A 19,843-nucleotide genomic window follows, 5' to 3' on the forward strand; every position below is an offset into this window, starting at 1 on the left:
AACAAAGAGAATAATATAATATGTAATAACCATATCATTACCTATGATATAGAGTTTTATTTGAAATTATGCTATATTATTCTATATTAATTGCTTGTCAGGTACATTAATTCTATTATTTAAATAAAAAACAGGATAGCTGAATGGTGGCAATTAATAGCAGTTAACAGTAGAATTAAGATGTGTAAGAAAAATATAACAATATTTTATCTGTAGTGTTTCTGTCCTCAGATACAGAAATTTGTTTTAACTTTATTTAAACTCTTTGGATATTTAAATATTATAGGCTATATTTTCATGTATTCTTAACATAAAGATACATAAATATAAGTCATTTTGAAAGGAGAATGAAAATACAATATAAACAGGTATTCCCTATAGATAATGAAAAATAACAATGACTTGTCTCCATCTGTCTCATGATGCAATGGGATATTTATAAAGATTCCTTTTCTGGTAATACTTTTTTAAACTGCCTGAAATCTTTAGAACACTTTCTATTTCTTTATGTCAGGGTAAAACCAAATATAGTCCAATGTAAAATAAAATGCTGTTTGACTGTTGGGTGCATTCTTATCAAGCCCACACTACTCCATCTTGGTATCACTCCAGTGTGCTAACTTCAGGCCAAATATCCCATCAGAAAAAGCATTTCAGCATAACAACGCCAGGATTTTAGACGGGTAGGGATTAGTTTCCAGCCAGCTTTCCAAAAAGGCTAATCCACTTTGTATCTACATGCCCATTTTGATAGACCAGTGGTTTGTCCATCCTGTCTACTACATCTGTAAACGTATCCTATAGGCAATCCATGTCCAATACGGCCATCATTTTTAAAACACTATGAAGCATATTGGATAACATCATAAGCAGTTCTTGTCTTTGTCAGGTAAAATGGTTTTAAAGTACAGAAGTAATTCAAACTTGCAAAATCAGGGTGAGATTTCAAGTAAGATAATTTCAAGGAATTTAGCAAGACCTGTCTAACTTGGCTGCCCTCTGGTGATGTTATTATTTCTTTTTTTCATTTAGAAGCAGTTTTATTTAAAACATATATACATATATATGTTTGTTTTGGGGGGGGGGTTTGGAATGAGTTTTTGTCACATCCTACACATACCAGCCAACAACTTGGAGATAGTCAGTTGCGCTTTTCTAGGCTACTTATGTTCTCCTTAAAAATCTCCTTAAAAGAGTTTTAGAGGAATGGCACATAAATCTTTGTTTTCCTGTGATCCTTTTCTCCATTCTCATCTTCAATATATTTCCAAATTAGAGAAAAACATTTTTCTTGCCCACACTTGGCAAATATAATTCAGGGCAGGCCAACATTATAGCATGTTTTCTATGGCCAGCAATAATAATAGCCATTTGGTAGACACATATCTAAAAATAGCTATCCCTTTCTACTTCTTTAAAGTCAAAAATTTCATTAAGTTCTTCTATATGTTTGTGGAAGCTAAAAGAAAACAAAAACTTTCATTATAAAAACCTCAATATCATAGGTAAAGCAATTAAACCCTTTTTTTGGCATTGTTGTAGACAAGGTATATGGGATTTTAGCAGGTAAGATCTTTTGATTTTCTTTGGTAAGACATTTAGACACGAATAGTTTGCCAAAATTTACATTTGCACTGCCTGCCACATATGCAGCTAGGTAACTCAATTGGAGGATAGACATGATATCAATAATCTTTTGTTTTATGTTTCTGCAGTCTCATTAAAATCTTTCTAAGTATCAAGAAGGTATTTTGATATCCCATTTTTAAAGTTCAAGTACTATCAGTGTAACCTGGCTTATTGTACCCTCAATGAATCCCCAACAATAAAAAAAAAAAAAGGAAAAAAAAAAAAAAAAAAAAAAAAAAATAAAGTTCAAGTACTAAAGACCCAGAGGGAATATTATCTTGTTGCCATAATTTAGGGATGACTTGATGGAAAACATTGGTCAGATCCGACAGAATTAAGTGTCATGCACAGGAGGGGCCAGCACACCTATTACAAAATATTTCCCCTTTTGCTCACCCGTATGACATTTTAACTGCAACGTATCAATCAGGAAATGTAATTTTAATCTGTTTCAGAAAGAAATCAAGAGAATAATACCATCGCACTGCTTGTTCATGTGTTATGCCTAAGATAATTCAATGGCTGCTATATTCAATGGGATGTTGGTGTCCTCCCAGGAAAAAAGAAAACTTTTGATTGACTTAAAAGTACTTTGCCTCATGACAAAATTATAGGATTCAGTCGCCCTATGTATTTTTACATCTCCATGAAGTCCAATTCCAAATTCTTTCCTGTATCTTTTACAACATACTCTGTTTTGATTATTTATCTCCCAAATCTACTTGTGTGAGTCCTTCCATCTGTCATTAAAATAGCAGCCATTTAACCTTCTTTTTCTGGAATGCTAGCATTGGTATGACAATCATCCTCATTTTCATTATCTGAATTCTTAGAAAATATGGTCACAATATGCATAATGTTAAAAACTAAACCGGCATTATCTCGACACAAAGCACAACAGGTAATACGTAAACAAAGTCAAAGACAGATGGACTGTTAACATTCATAATTACACTGTACTTAAGGTGTACACTTGAGTCACAACAATTGGAGTGAAAGAACAATGGAAGATCCATTAGTGTGAATTGCAACTGGTTGCCAACCTAAGGGGAGGAAATAATAACAATAACTATGGAAGGTAGATAATCTCTGCTGGATCCATTTGACACTAAAATAGCATAGCTTTCAGCACCTATATTTTGGACTGACGCATGGGGTTGTACTTCTTCCGCAAGATATGGTATCCATCTCTGAAAACCAAGACTGTTTGAATCCTGGGGCGAGAAATACCAGGCATGGGACTCTAAGTGCTAAAACTAGGACACTCATAGGAAAACTAGAATAGTTGTAAACTATTTACTTAACCAGCATAAATACATGTATTATTTGAAATAGAAAAGAACTATACAGCCAATCATCGTATCTTTAAAGCACAATGAGGTAATAGACTTTCTCTCCAGAAATGCACCTGGTAAGTTATGATCCATAATAGAGAATGGGCTATGTACAGGAAAAAAAAATCTGAGAACTGACCAATTGGGCCTGTCCAAAGGTAGAAACATTTAGTATCATTCAAAACCAATAGAAGGCTGTGACTTAAAAAATTTAGGAGGTATCAAATCTGTCCAGGTGAGAATAAGTCACCTTTTCATCTCATCTAAGCTAAGTTCCTAAAGTCCTTACAAAATACCAGGCATACTCCTCTTACATTGGTAAAATATATTTTTGGTGGTTGTTATTTGTCATAAGCAAGGCAACAAGTCCACTCACGATTTTTTCCCCCAACATTGTTAATGTTGGTTGGCTGTTTCCAAAGGAGATACTCATTGGTTGGCTGTTTCCAAAAGAGATACTCATCTAAAAATAAGCCCATTTGTATTAGTACAGAATTAAGGATTTTATTTAGGGAAACTTTGGAAGATTATATGCACATACTTAGTTAAACCCATCAAAAGCATCACCAGCAGCCTCTGCAGCAGCACCTCCCAAAACACAAAGGGATACTATGTTAATAGATTGTATGGTTAAGTATATTTGAGGAACATTGGGTTCAGAATGGTAAACAGGATTCCTTGTTAGATTCTACATACTCTATGATAGGCTTTTGTGTAAAAAGCACCTTAAGAGCTAGAAATCTCATGTTTCCCAAATATATTTAATCAGGAAACTTTAAAAACAATTGAAAGATTGAGCAGCACCTGTGGCTCAGTGAGTAGGGCACCATCCCCATATACCAAGGTTGGTGGGTTCTAACCCAGCCCTGGCCAAACTACAACAAAAAATAGCCAGGCATTGTGGTGGGCTCCTGCAGTCCCAGCTACTCGGGAGGCTGAGGCAAGAGAATCCCCTAAGCCCAAGAGCTGGAGGTTGCTGTGAGCTGTGACGCCACAGCTACTGAGGACAACAAAGTAAGACTCTTGTCTCTTAAAAAAACAAACAAAACAAACAAACAAAAAAAAAACTGGAAAATTTTTCAGAAGCAATGTCCATAAACTATAGCTTAAATACACTGATATAACAAAATGTTAAAATAGGGCTCTTGCAAGTTCAACTAAAGTCACAAGATAATGGGAATAAACTAGTCTCACATTCCAACATGAGGTTCTGGAGGTGTGTAAGAACTGCATTATGACCCTTAGCTGAGTATATTACTCAATGGTGTTTAAAAAAAAAAAAAAAAAAAGATGTTGGATATACAATTAGAGGAGTTTGGAATTGAGAAGTAGGAATTTCCTTAAAGAGAATTTTCAGGTGTACTTTCAATGCCTCACCCCCAAGGAAAAAGGTGGGGTCATTCCCTTTATCTCAAGCAAATGAGAGGGACTTTGGTAGCCCACTTGGATAGCTTGTCCTGTGCCTCCTGCATTTGAAGGTAAAGTGAACTGATACCCAACTTGTGATAAAGAAAGTAAGCAACTGAAAGAAAGACTATGGCTGAACTGCTTGCTGGGGGGCTAAATGAGAGATTTGGTTTGGTTTCATCAGTAGATGAAAAGTCCATGTTTCCACAGAGGAAAAACATCCTGTCCTGTTGGAAGCAAGACCTCAGCAGAGACAAGTCTCCCAGTGATTCACTTATCATCATAAAGAGAACTACAATTCAGAAGGCCCCAGTGATGGGAGTCTCCAAAGGAATCATAAAACAGCCTACAGAGAAGAAAGGCCAAGTTTAAACATCTGCTACTAGAAATGCTAATCAGTGCCAGATTGGGATCAGCCGAGCAAGTATGGTCCTGCCTCCTACTTCTCTTCCCTCTCCCTACCCAACTCATCCAGTGTTTGGGAATGAGCAGGAGATGGAAAAATTAAAAAAAAAAAATTACTCAGCCCACATCCCCACTTGTAGCAAACTCCAGAAGGTGCCGGAAGACATATTAGCTACAGATGAATTTCAGAGTTTTGACTCTTCCCCTAAACTATTCCTATTTCTAACTGAACTAAGACTCTCTGGAGCAGTGGTCTCAACCTGTGGGTCGCGAACCCTTTGTAACAATGAAAAGACATCCTGTATATCAGATATTCACATTACAATTCATAACAGTAGCAAAATTATAGTTATGAAGTAGCAATGAAAATAATTTTATGGTTGGGGGGGGGTCACCACAACAGAAGAAACTATATTAAAGGGTCGAGTCATTAGGAGGCATTAGGAAAGTTGAGAACCACTGCTTTGGAGACTCAGGTAACCAGTCAGATAACTTAGGCTCTGGACACTGGCTAGGATTTTATTCAAGACAGAGGAAGATTGAGCCCTGGAAAGTAGATTTACACTTGTGGGAATAAAAAGTAAAGTGTGTTCAACTCCAAAATGAAACACTAATCTAACGTTTGTAGAAGTACTAATATCTCCTTGTTAAGTACCTGAGAACAATCCTATCATTTTATGACCCAGAAGTCCTTTGCCAGAAGGAGGAAGACAACCAACCACCTTGAATTTTCATGGTGCTATCATGTCGGCATCTCAACCAAAATTCACAACCTACAAGACAGCAGGGTAGGTCTGACTATTCACATTATACAGAAGAAAGAACAGAGGACTAAATCTGACTTGATTTACCTGATGTCTAAAATCTCAGGCACTCACAGATCCAAGTTTTCCAACTTTCGCCATTCAATCTCCTTATTCAGTACTTTGTTCAATATACAGTAGTCCCTCCTTATCCACAGGGATTTATTACAGAACCCCCAGTGAATGTCTGAACCCTGAACTTAAAACAGTTCACTTAGAATTTTTCATCTTACTAATGAGGCAAAGCAATATGCCTTCAGTCTGCTCCTCCATGGATACCCGTATACTGTGTTTTCCCCATGCACACATGCTCACGATAAAGTTCAATTTATGAATTAGGCATAGTAAGAGATTAACAAAAATAACTAATAATAAAATAGAATGAGTATAACAAAACACCATAAAACAGTGATATGAATGTGGTCTCTCTGTCTCTCACTCAAAATATCTTTTTGTATGTAACATACATGTTTGGAACCTTGTTGATTATGGGTAACTGAAACCATGGACAGTAAAAGTGCAGATAAGAGGAGACCATTGTATATGCTATTTTCTTCAAAACACAGGATAAGAGGTCCCTTGCAAACACTAGAATTCATTTCTCTAACATGATGGGAAATGACTTCTCAGTGAATAAAACTGAAATAATTACAGCTGTTAGGCAGGGTTTTTAGATAGCAACATCAGCTTTGAAGCAGAGTCAAGAGCAGCATAAAACAGTATGACCCCAGGCAAAGTGGATTAAAGTCATGCTCCAAACCTGGGCTGGCTGCTCTTTGTAGTTGGAAGGATTTTGTTTTTCTCCCCTTAAATAATTTCAGGAGGAGGTTCTCTTTGACTACACTAAAACAAATAAAATCCTGTGTACAAGGAATTCTTTTGGCATAAAGCACAAGGCCTATTACAACATTTTATTTATTTATTTATTTTTTTACTGGCACAAAATCTAAGAAAAGCCTCAAGGTGCAAATGATCTGCAGTCTATTTAACATCATGGTTATTTATTTTTATGGGACCTCATTATTGCTCTTTACCCTAAATTATAGGTACATTCTTGGCTCCATTTCCCACTGTGCTTCAAGCTCCAGATACCATGTTATTTTTCTATATTTCCAGATTCTCTTCAATACTTCATCAATCAAACATTCACCATCTCATAGATGATGTGTTGGGCCAAGGCAAGGAACTTGGGAACCCAGTAGCTTAAACCACAGCTGTGAGCTCAATTCTCACCCCATAGAAATGCTATATGTCTATCAAGATTATAAGGAAAAATCCCCAGGCTGCAAGATTTCACAAAGATTGAGTACTCTGTTCCACACTGGACTAGCATTTAAATGTCTGAGTTTCCATATTCTCACATTTTTACTTAGCTAGTTATGCCATAATTATGAGCCATCTTTTTGCAAAGACTGAATGAATACACATTTTCTTTTACCCAATGCCCCTCCCATAATCCTTGACATCCCTCTTTTGCCATTGTCCCAGTAGAAGCCAAGTTCTTAAGGCTCCTGGACCCTCCAATGTGGAAAATTTCCTGGGAATTTTGCATAAACAACTTTCTTAAGTTGCTGCAAATTGGGGTGGACATGTCCCCACTCTTATCAAAAAAATAAAGTAACAACAACCACCCCTAAAATAGCAATAATAATCTCTTACACCTATAAATTATAGTTTTTACACTAATTTATGTCAAGTAAAGTGGTAAAGTGTTAAACAAATGTAAGATATTATGCTAAAGTTGCCCCTTTCTCTGTCAAAAATCCCACTGAACTGTAAGGTTTAGCTGTCAATTCAGTGAAATCATCCCCAACCACACAAGTTAACCCTTTCTTTGCATTATCCCAGGTCTTTGTTTATACTACTCTAAATACTAGGTCCCTGGACTTAGTTCCACAAATATCTTCACTAAAAATGCCCAGAGGAGAATGATTCTCTATCTCCATGTCCTGGTTGGGCTCCTGGGAACTCAAAAAGTTTTATTGGCTTAAATGATCAACAACCCTATGAAGAAGAAGGTCATGTTATCATTATCCCTTTATTAAAACAAAACAAACTTAAACCTCAAAAAAGTGATCTTCCCCAAATCAGAGAGCTAAAGAAGAGAAAATCACAACTTGAGTCCAGGTACCCTAAGATCCAGTGTCTTTACGCTGATATTGCATTCCTTGTCTTTGAGAACATCTTACATGGAATGTTAGCTTGAAACAACATTGTTATAGTCATTTAGTTTTACTTAACCCAATACATTTTTTTTTAAAAAACTACTTTTAAGAAACAAATTCTACCTTTCTTTCATGAAAATAGGCTATGTCAACGTAAGAGAAAGAGATGGAGCTCGAGAGTGAGAAGTGAGGGAGAGAGAAGGAGATAGAGAGAAAAAGCAAGCTAAGCCATTCCATATTAGCTAGACTTGCTTTGCCAATCTGATATACCACCACTACCCCTCACACATCCTATGCATCAGAGTCTCACTTTGTCACCCTCAGCAAGTGCCATGGTGTCACAGCTCAGCAACCTCAAACTCTTGGGCTCAAGAGATCCTCTTGCCTCATCTTCCCAAGGAGTTGGGACTACAGGTGCCCACCACTATGCCTGGCTATTTTTTTTAGAGACGGGGTCTTGCTCTTGATCAGGCTAGTTTTGAACTCCTGAGCTCCCGTGATCCACCCACCTTGGCCCCAACGTGCTAGGATTACAGGTGTGAGCCACCAGGCCAGGCCAACTCCCTATCTCTTGAATCACTCGCCTGAATTCCACTCCTGTCTAACATTGCCCGTCCCTTCCCCAAAGCCATGAATTCAATCCCTGGTACAAAACCTATTGGGGGCCATTGCTCTAAAAGTGCCTTCAGTATCAGTTAAAGGCAGTGAGATCTTATTCACTAGCCCACGAAGAACCTTTGTTAGTTTTTGAAAGAAGGGAAAATGAAAGAGAAAGGTGATTTTCTGCAGCAAACTTGTAGGTCCACTGTTAGGAGCCTCCACATCCCCCTTGGAACCCGTGCGTCCTTCTCTTCAAACTCATTTACCAGTCAGGAAGCTCTGATTTAAATAATGTTCCTGGAGGGAACTCCCACAAGAGCAGAGATAATAAAAGTACTTCTTATGTCACTTCTTCTCCCTGCATTTAACTTTCAGGAATATTTTTGTTAAGTGAGAAGAGCACACTAAGGAACCATTATCACGGATACAAGGAGAAAACGGATGGCAGATTTCCTCCACCACGTCCTGTCAGTGTCAACAATTTAACTAAACAGATAATAGTCATAACCTCATCAGTGTTAAATTTTCTAGGTTTCTGGCACATATCTCTTCATCTCCCTCATTAAGTTTATAGAGTGTTCTTTGGTACATTTGCTCAGTATGAGAATTTCACTTTCACTAGCACATAGTGGTAGTCGGAGTCCGACTTGTAGTGGAGTCAGAAAGGGGAGTATTTTTCTGCCATAAGTACTAACAGCAAAATAAGAGAATATATGAAATGGATCAACGCCCTACGCCAGAAATTTGGCAAGTAACAGAGGTACGTTTGACACCATCCATCACCCATCAGGATGCTGCCCATTCACCAGGGGTGGGTCCAGCACAGAGAGGCCAACCAAGTCTGAAATATGAATAGTTTTTCTGCTTTTATTATCTTCTTGCTCTGTTTCCTACACCATTATTTCCTATTCAGCTACTTCCTTCATTCAGAACTGGAATTCTGATTCCCCTTTATTACAAACTCATCAGAATGACTACTGCTACACATGTTCCCCACACCCTAAATCTGTCCTGGTCCCCCTTCATTCTATTCTAATTTTAATAATGGTGAGCATCCTCTGCCTAACTTTCTCAAATATAAGCTACAGTCAGCTTGATCCAACCTTTCTCCATGGGGTAATTGCATTTTAGAAGATGCAGCCCCCATTCCTTGGATGAGATAGAGAAACCACCTTGAACACTGGCAGGAGAGACCTGGCACCCAATTCACAATGGTGCCATACCAAGAACCGTGTGCAGCAAGGAAGGCAGAAATGCCACTGTACCAATCCAAGGACAATGAAGCGCTCTTGATCCTGAGATGAATAACTGACTCAAGAACAATGATACCTGAGGAAAGACAGAACTTGCTGCTGCTCCATTTTGAACCAGAGTTCTACTCCCATCCTTAGCAAATATTTATACTAGTATCCCAGATGGATTTCCCAATGCTGTTATCTTCTCCCCAAGATATTAAGGCATTGGTCTAGGCCTTCTTTCACTGTCATTCATTCCTAGGGTCCTGAGACTATGAGAAATTTACTTGATTATCTATAAAAGTGGCCAGTTCTAGGTCATTAGGGGAAATTAAACCATGGGAAATGAGGATCTCTTCAATTCCTGATCAGAGCAAAGGTCACAGAAGGATAGTACTGAAGAATATAGTAAGCATCCTGGTACCTGGCTTTATTTTACAGAGGAGGAAACAGAAGCTTGGGAATATGGCCACATGCCGGCATTATGAGACAGATACAAAATCTGGACTTGGGTCTAGTATGCTATGTACCCACTTGATCAGATAGCCTCCCCTCCCCTCTGTCGCAGATGCCATTGGCACTAATGTCACCAGTAAGGACCCTTTCTTATAACTAACCTGTCTTGTCATGATTCCCTAGAAGTTAATAAATATCTCATTTTCTCACTCACATTTTTACTTTCTCCCTCCTTTTCCTACCACAAGTTTTCTCATATTTCTTTGTCCAGCTTCAGGGGGGTGCCATGGACTAATAAGCCTTTTCTCAACACTTTTTCAACGACTGATGGAATGAATGAGCAGATGGCTGCTCAATTACCCATCACCAGCACTAGCCTGCCCTGTTAGCTGAGACTTCAGTGTTTTCTGATACAAACACAATGACAAAATGTTGGGGAGGAGAGTTTTTGCACCTCGCTAGCACTGTGGGCCACCTGTAAGCTATTCTGAGGCCTACAGTCATAGGAGCCAAGTGGATGGGCCATGAGGGATGACAAGAGACCTCACAATAGGGGCTGCAGCAGTGCTGTCCCCTGCCGAACATCTCTGTTCTGAAGAGATTGATGACGGAAAGCAAAGCACATAACTCTGGCTATATGCCTAACATCTGGGCTCAAAATGAAGCAACAGAGTTATTCAAGTCAAAGAAAATATAACCAATAGATATTTTCAATGCCTACTATGTGCACCCAGACAGCTGTGGAAAGAGAGACAGGCAATGTTTAAGTCCTAATCAGATCCCAGCATTCCACTGCTCTCTGTTCCAGATGCCTGATGTTACATTAATCAAATATTCATGTTCTGCACCGAGCATCTGTTGGCATATGCTGATGTGCAGATAAAACCAAGGCAATAAATTATTTCACCAACATTTTAGTGGTCCTCTTGTTTTGCTCCCTTGATAGAGGTGAGGACAGTACACTCCACGTCTCTAACCATTTCAAGGCACCAGGCCGCCTGGCTCCGCCTCTATCAGAATGCAGGGAAGCCAGGAGCCCCCTGCTCTCTCCCATAGCTCCAGGAAGATATTCAGTTACGAACATCACAAGAGGCATCATTTTTCTGGAATCATGTTTGGTTGCCCCTAGGCTCACAAGCACTCCAAGCCAAAAGGGAACCTGTGCATAATTTGACATCTGTGGTACTCCAAGAACAAAGGACATAATATACCTTTGTTTCTGGACATCCTAAAGTTAAAATGACATCTTGGCTGACAATCATGATTCTGCATTCTTTTATAAATCATGTTATTTTCAAAAGAACAGTGAAGCAGGTGAATGAACATTCCATCATCTTATCACTGGCATTTCTCCTCTGAGGACTGCTGGGCCTTTCCTAGTACTACCACCAAGCACCACATTTGTGCAAGGGATAAAGCCAAGGGAATCTGCTTTCAGCTTGCTTCAGGCCATATACTGTTTTCATTCCTCAGTGAGAAAAAATCACCCACTGAGGTGAGGGTGGGAGGACTTCTCCATATGTGATGGTGATCTCCGATTTTTCAAGTCTGTCTGTTATCAGACAGACCTTGTACAAACTTCAGTTACCAAGATAAGGCTTGTCTTTTCTGTTTTCACAAGGTACCTAAGCACCTCAAAGTGAAAAGGTTAGCCCAGAGGCCTTATACGGCCATGGTACCTGGCAGAACGATCTGTATGATAATTATAGTACGGAGTTTACAGACAGGGAAGGCTTGCTTGTAAGAAGCAAGGAGAATGGAGGTGAGAAAATCCGGAAATTTGGGTCTATAGGCCCTTGGCTTTGTGGCTGCCCTTTCAACAGAGTAAAATCAATGACCCCTTTGCTCATTTCCCTTTCACGCTTGCTCTGCCCACTGGAGCAGGTGGTCTCTGAACTAAGTCCACCGTGAGCCACAAGGCTTCCTCACTGTCTGTGCTTAGCTATCCAAAAGGAAGCACAATACGGGTGCTTTAGCCAGAAACTTCAGCTCTGAATCTCTGCTTCCTTCCCTAGGTGTGTGAATAAGCTTAGACAACCCAGAAAGAAGTTTACATTTCCCCAGCCATTAAATTCATGTCTATCCTATTCTAGACAATGCTTTGGATGAATTAGAAAAAGGCACCCCTCTGGGAAGACGCACCTACACACACAAATAGTGAATGAGTCTGAGTCAGACTTCCAGCCTGCCAACTTGGACCCCTGGGTATACAGAAAGCCTGTAGTCTTTTCTGCACCCTTAAACCCAGAGACTAGATCAAGTTCTGAATGGTCTTTCTCCTCTCTTCTGAGCTCTACTCTTATCTCCCTGGCTCTCCTCAAGAAAAAAGTCTCCAAGGCAGCTTTGCTAAAACAAAAGTTCCAACCCAAAAGTCCAAGCTCCTTTTCATACTCTCTTGATCCTACTCCACCCTCTCCTTCACAGAGAAGAAGTTGAAAGAGAAGGGTTTGCATCCCTCTTCTCTCTTTCCATATCTTACCATTTCTTTAGCTTTGTACTCTCAACCTAGTACCTTTCTCATCTGACTCTGTATTTCACTAGTTTTCTACCTACTGACCTTCTTTGTTACCAGCTGTGCCCATCCGCCACAGGACGGAAGGACAAGAATTCCAAAATCACTGTTTATACCCTCCCCATGCCAATTCCTCTGTGGAATTATGTGACCCAAAGGCGACTCTGGGATATATGCAGAAATTTCTTCACTATAGAAGAACTATTTCTGCAAAGAATTTTCAAGTTGTCATTTTCATTTAAAAAACAGAATGATAAAACACACACACACAAGCCATTATTTGTAAAATGCCTACAGATGATGACGAGGAATGCATACCAATACACACACATGCATTCATATGAGTGAGCAACCACATGCCCATGTAGCATGTGTCACCCACAGAGGCCAAGATGAACCTTTCAGGGTAATTGAATATTAAGGAAAATGTCAGGAATCCAAAATGATTTCAAATTTCTTCTAGTTTTCTTTCCACAAATCCCTCCAGATTAAAAAAAAAATGAAGTTTTCTCAAAATTCCATTTGAATTTGATATCTAAATTAGCTGCAGAATGCAGTCGTATGGGTGGCAGAAATTCAGGGGTTATCAAGTAGGAGTCTCATTGTGGTATGTAAATGATTGCTAGCTAAAGGGGGATTTTCTAGTCCCCTTCTGGTATTGCTTAGCAAAATAAACTCTGACACCTCTGTGCCTTAATGCTTGATATCTTAGATTTTTTTCCAGGGTATACCATGGCTCTGTGGTTATATTACTTAAAAATTATGTGGATATTTGAAATAATAACTACCACGCCCATGAAGACAATGACCACCATCATCATTCTGATGTCTTTTCTTTCTAAAACTATTTGCAACTGCCCAGCTACATACCTGTACCGTAAGAAGTAAACAAATAATGGCTTTTCTCATTTTGCAAGGAGGAATACAGATAGATCCTAGATTTTAGTGAATTATCCAATTATCTGGGTGATGCCAATTTCAAACTGTTCAAATGACAAAGCCCAATGCAAGACTGATTTTCACCTCTAATGAGGGGAGACCTTTCTAATTGGTTTCTAAACCAGCTGTCAAAGGGCATAATGGAAATTCTAAGAAAAGCTTGATCTTCAGAGAACTTGGGCTTCAATTCACTTATAGACCTGAATTTGGACCAGGCTCAGATTTTTCTAATGCTATTCTAAACACTCTCTCACAATCGTGAAAGAAAGGGACATCCAGTTAGCATCGAAAGCAGGCCTAAATTATTAGATCAGCATGCATGCAACTCTTTACACTGTACACAAGTTATGAAGTTGGACATGCCATTGTTCTACTATACAAAGAATTAAGGTCAGCTCCTCAATCTAAATCTATCTTGGATGAGAAGGTCTTCTTAAGAGGTTGAATGTGAAGCGGTAAAAATCGTAGGTTTTGGAATCAATAGACCAGGAATAACTTTAAGCACTTAGGTAAGAGAAGTTAGCATCTTAGAACTACCAACACGTGTCCTTTGTATGCATTGTTCTTCGGTGACCTCATCGGATGTATTAATACTCATTGGCACATAGCATGTACTCAATAAATATTTATTGAACTAAATCCATTCTCATATTAAACAAATTTACTTTCACTTAAAGGGGGCTCTATAATCTCTTGGAAACCTGATATTGTGCTTCTCACAATTTCTTTGAGAGTTCTGGATTTTGGATATTGGTGTCATCATCCCACCTCATCCATAAAGCTTTCCCTGACAACCACAGTTCACCCTACTCTCATTTTTCTGACTCTCTCTTGTGCTAATTCCCAGTTCTATTCACTTTGGCACATACGTGATAGCTTACCTTACCATGTAAAATGTGTTTCATAAACACATCATCCTTCCTATGAGCCTATGAGCTCCTCAAGGGCAAAGACCATGTTTGAAATTTATTTTGTATGTCCCAGGGCACACAACTCAATATAAAGTCCATAGCAGGCTCTGAACAAGTACTTGTTGAAATAAGTTGTATTTTAAGGACAGCACTCCATTGCCAGTGATAATTTTGCATCAAAGAATTATCAAAAGACAGAATTGATGAGGGATGGAGGGGATGAACAAAGGTAGTCTAATGGGTAGAGACACACTTTTAGATAGAAGGAATAAGTTCTAATGTTCCACAGCACAGTAGGGTGACTATAGTTAATAATAACTTTTTTATATTTCAATGTACTATAAGGGAACATTTGAAATGTTCTCAACTCAGAAATGATAAATATTTGAGAGAATGGATATCCTAAATGCCTCAATTTGGTTATTACACATTGTATCAAAGTATCACATGTATCCCATAAAAATGTATAATTATTATATATCAATAAAAATGTATGGATAGTTGTTTTTTCTTTTTTAAAGGCAGAATTAGCTGTTTCACCACTTATTTCAACTGAATTAAGTCCCTGGGCCTCTATACTTACCTGAAGTGCTAATTACAAAGCAGAGGACTGTGGGATTCAATGTATCAGTCACTAGTGACTCTCGGCCAAACCCTTTGGTCTTATCAGGAATAAAAAGTAACCCGAAGAGGTGCCAAATATCAATTTCCTATTACTTTCCTGTGACACATTTCTACCACTTGGGAAAACTCCCAAGGCATCTGTTGCCCGTTTATCAGCTCAGGTCCGCTTACCTTTCGTTTAAACAGGTAACACTTGGCAGTACCCTGCTCTGCCTCAGTATCCACGGTGTCCTCCTCTGACACTCAGACTCTCTTTTTAAGTCTTCAAGATTGGCTTGCACTGTCACCGGAGACCTAGCCCAAGTGTGGAAAGCCTTTTAATATTATGTCCTGAGCCATATGTGTCAGCGTGGGATGGGGGGGATAACTCCAACACCTGCAGCTAGTTGTTGTCACTAGGGCTTCCCAAGCCCTAATTTGCATTGGGATGTTGAAAGCAGGAACAAAGAAAGTTTCCTGCAGGACTTTTGCGACTTCTGACTCCAGCCCAGGGGTATAAAATTAAGAGTACCTAAAGTCTTCACTTTGATACTCCAAACACAGAACAGCATTTCTGTCCTCCAGATCACAGACAGCAGACCGCAAACTAATTTTAAAAATCTTTGGCATTAGGAATGTTAAAACTGAGGATCTGCAAAAAGCCAGAAATCACATTTCCTCTTTATTACAAAGTAATGGAACAGAATTTGGAAAAACCAGGAAACATCTCTGGGTCCATAAATCAGCCCAATTGGAGGAAAACGCAAATGGCCAGCACCTGGAAGGAGCCTTCATCTGGAGCAGGAAAGCGGCCTAAAGAATGGAACTCGGTGGCCAAGGCTCCAGACTGTGCACTGTGATTAACGACTTGAGTGAAAGGTCTCCGTTGAGGCTGAACAATTAACTTGCTCTCTTTGCATCTCAAAACTCTCCATAGTGTAACTGATTGTACCTATTTACCAAAAACACAAGCTAGTCTGGGGATCTTCGAATATGTCATCATCAGACCGTTTCTGACAATCAGGAGAGCCCTGGTGTTTGTCAGGACTACTTTAGTCAAATCATCTGTGTTGACTCTGCATACATGTCTCAACCTTTCAGTTCCTTTTCAAGTTTAAGAACCATCTTAAATGAAGCAATGGCATTGGCCCCGATCTGTGAGGGAAAAAAATTCACAGCTCAGAGGATTGCAAATGGACAGCATATGGCCTGGCTTGTTTCTGGTCAATCCCAAAAAAAGTTCTCAGGGAATTGAATGTCCGTGAGATTAATGGTTCCCTCTTGTCTTGCCTTTATCCTCTGGAATAGGTTTCTCTAATCGCTTTCAGATACTCTAAAAGCATTTACAGTAAACCAATCACTCCTCTTGAATCTACAGTTGAGACTGTGATAAGACCTGCTAGAACCAAAGGAAGCCTCCTTGGCTTTTTCCCTTTCTCCTAGAGGTGAATTTGTAGATGGGAAAGAAAGCTGGGAATCCTGAATCCTGATTCTGAATATAGATGTACTCAAGGATGAAGTACCCAAGGAATCCATTAGAAACGGCTTCATTTGGGACACACTATTTGCCAACAGTGGATCTATCACTTCACCTTAGTAGGATTTGAAGTACTCAGCAGCATGTCTGAGAACATACTCTCCATCTACCTACCACTGGGGCTAAACCTTCTTTCTACTGCCTGCCCCAATTCCATCCACAACCACATCTTTTAGTGAAGGCACTCAGAGGGGACATATTGAAAACAACGAAATTGATAGCAGTAACAGCAGCAGCAACAACATGTATACAGTAGTCCTCCCTTTTGCTTTCTGTGGTTTCAGTTACCCACAGTCAACCATGAAAATATGAAATGGAAAATTCTAGAAAGGAATAATTCATACATTTTTCTAAATTGAGTGCCATTCTGAGGAGTCTGATGAAATGTTGTACTGTCCAGCTCCATCCTGACCCGATCATGAATCGTGCCTTTGCTAGTCCCTCGTTCACTTAGCAGGTGTCTCAGTTATCAGATTGGCTGCACCATCTTGCGGTACTGGTGTCCAAAGGAGCTTTATTTTACTTAATAAGAGCCCCAGAGTGCAAGACGAGTGATGCTGGAATATTGTTATGATTGTTGTTTTATTATTAGTTATTATGATCTCTTACTATACCTGATTTTTTTTTAAATTTCAGATTAATATGATGTACAAATGATTAGGTTACAATGTTGGCATTTGTTTAGTAAGGTCCCTGACGTACCCCTCACTCAGGAGGTGCGCCATATACCCTTAATTGTGCTCATTAGGTAGGAGCACACCCACTCCCTCCCTCCTCCTATCTATTCCCTTCCCCTTATCCCCAACTTGAATTAAATACAGCCTTTTTTGGAAAGAAATACAGAGAATCCTCAAAGAACTCAAAATAGACCTTCCATTTGATCGCAAAATCTCATTACTAGGTATCTACATTGAACAAAAACAAATCATTTTATCATAGAGACATTCGCACTAGATGGTTTATCACAGCTCAATTTACAATCGCCAAGATGTGGAATCAGCCCAAGTGCCCATCGACCCATGAATGAATTAATAAACCACAGTATATGCACACCATGGAATATTATTCAGCCATAAAAAGATGGAGACTTTACATCTTTTGTAGTAACATGATTTTTAAATTAAACTTTATCACAGGTATATGTGAATAAAAAAAAACATAATATAGTATATGGTACTATCCATGGTTTCAGGCATCCACTGGGGGTCTTGAAATGCATCCCCTACAGATAAGAGGGGACTATGGGATAGCACTAGAGAAACTGTGACTCTGGACAAGTTACTTCTCCAGGAGTATGGCGCCTACCTTGGGCTGCTGATAAGGTTAGAGAATCAACGCTTCTCACATAGTAGTACCTCCATAGGATTCAGGTCTGGTGAATCCTGTTTCTGCTATGCCACTTATAACCTCAAATGAGTTCTAAGTCTCCAAGCCTTAGTCCTCCTCATCTGTAAAATCAGCATGACAATAAGACCTCCCTCTAGGATTCTTCTAGGCTCCCTGAAATAATGCATATGCAAGGCCCTAGCTCATTAACTAGAAAAAGGTAGGTGCACAACAATGATAGCTACGTTATCACTGATCAAATCCATCAAAACTGCTAATATTGGCTAACAGGACACTAGAGGATTGACGAAGATGAGGCAGACAAGTCACAGCTTGAAGGTGGATGTGCAAAGGCAGATCGATGTGACAAGCCCAGAAAACTAGAATATGAGGGTGCTTAAAAATACTGACAAATATTTTGATTTGGTTGTTTGTACCCTCACATTAACCTGAAATAAATTCACTTTATTTATTTATTACTGTTATTTGTAGAAGGTACCAGGGTCTGAAGTGATGAGCTTTCCAGGAATAGACAGACAGGAGTGGCCCTGACAGACCAGTAGACAGAGGGACAGGGAAGCGAAACCAAATGGGTAAGCAGTTTTGTCCAAGCATGAGATACACGTCTGCCTTGGGGACTTGGTAGAGGAGCAGGGCTGATGGGGGCCTCCCTCCTGGTAGGGCCCCTTCTTCTCACTCTCTGCTGCCCCTCATCCAGCATGTTGGGGTCTTTGGTAGGTGTTATTTCCAGGGGGCTATGGAATGGTTGGTCTGGGAGGGCAAAGGATCAAGGCTCTTGGAGACTCCCTGAAGAGGTGGAGATGGGGTTGGCCACTGCTCAGCAGGGCCTCTGCATCCAGGGCAGGTCCCTATTCTGCCCACCACAGCAACATGGTGCAACAAATAATGTTTCAAGTATTAACTCAGTGTCGAAAAGAGAGCTGGAGGCTGGCAGATAGGCAGAGGCTTAGAGAAGCTCCAGCCACCCACCATGTCCTCTTAGTGGGCTGTTTAAGACAGTCTTGGGCACTGGAGTGGGTATCTGGCCCCAATGCCCACATGGGCAGTCCCTGCAGGGGCCCAGCCCCTCAGACCAGTGCCAAAGCCTGCTCCATGGGGCAGAAGCAGGGCAGCATGGTGCCCACGGCATCGACAATGGCTGGCAGGTGCTCATCCTGTGCCTGAGGCCCACAGAGCTGCATGAAGTCCTCCAGATGCAGCAAGTACTCAAGACTGTGGTCTGAGAAGCCTCGGCAGGCCGGGATTTGCGTAGCAACGGCCTCCTCGGGTGCGGGGCCGAGATAGCCAGGGTTCTGTGGGGTGGCCACGTAGGCCAATGCCTTGAGTGGCTGGTCAGGGGTTTCTTGGAGACAGAAAGTGACTTCCTTGGCATTGTAATGACAGAGAACTGCCTCCTGCATGTTTAGGTACTTGAGAGCCTGGCTCACCTGCTCACCTTGTGCTTGGTATGCCCCACCCCAAGTGCAGCCCTGATGATCTTCAAGGAGAGTAACCACACAGCCAGGCCTCTTGTCGCTGCCTCTTGTCTCCCTGCCAGAAACAGGGGCTGTAACCATGCACAAAGCCCACTCAGCTGTCGCTGTCAGCAAAGTCGGGCCTCCACACCAGGGAGCTGTACCCCCAAATCCACAGAGAATCACTGCCGACTTGGGGATGCGGAGAGGAGGTCGGAGGGGATGGTGATGTGGGTGGGGTGTTCGGGGCTGCAGACTCCTGCTTCATGGTGCCCGGCTCAGGAAGGGGCCCAGGTGACCTCTGGGGCGGTCTCCAGCGTGGGCACGGAAGGACCGATCGACGCTCACACCTGGCCTGGCACCTCTTGATCACTCCAGCCTAAATTTACTTTTATAAAAAAAAAGTAAAAAGTACTGGCAAGGGTTACCCACCTTCCTGGCCTGACCCAATGAATGCATGCAGCCTTTGTGTGAGCTTATCTGCATTAAAGAAATCATTCTGATCT

At 40.4% G+C, this 19,843-nt stretch overlaps 1 protein-coding gene and 1 pseudogene across 1 annotated transcript in view; both read right to left on the minus strand.

Moving 5' to 3' along the window:
• LRMDA (leucine rich melanocyte differentiation associated) overlaps positions 1 to 19,843 on the minus strand; it is a 777,564-nt gene that overhangs the window by 179,256 nt on the left and 578,465 nt on the right. The window lies entirely within an intron of this gene.
• LOC128580738 (glutathione-specific gamma-glutamylcyclotransferase 1-like) lies at positions 18,951 to 19,605 on the minus strand (annotated as a pseudogene).

Source organism: Nycticebus coucang, chromosome 3, assembly GCF_027406575.1.
Source record: "Nycticebus coucang isolate mNycCou1 chromosome 3, mNycCou1.pri, whole genome shotgun sequence".
In the NCBI taxonomy this organism is placed as follows: domain Eukaryota; kingdom Metazoa; phylum Chordata; class Mammalia; order Primates; family Lorisidae; genus Nycticebus; species Nycticebus coucang.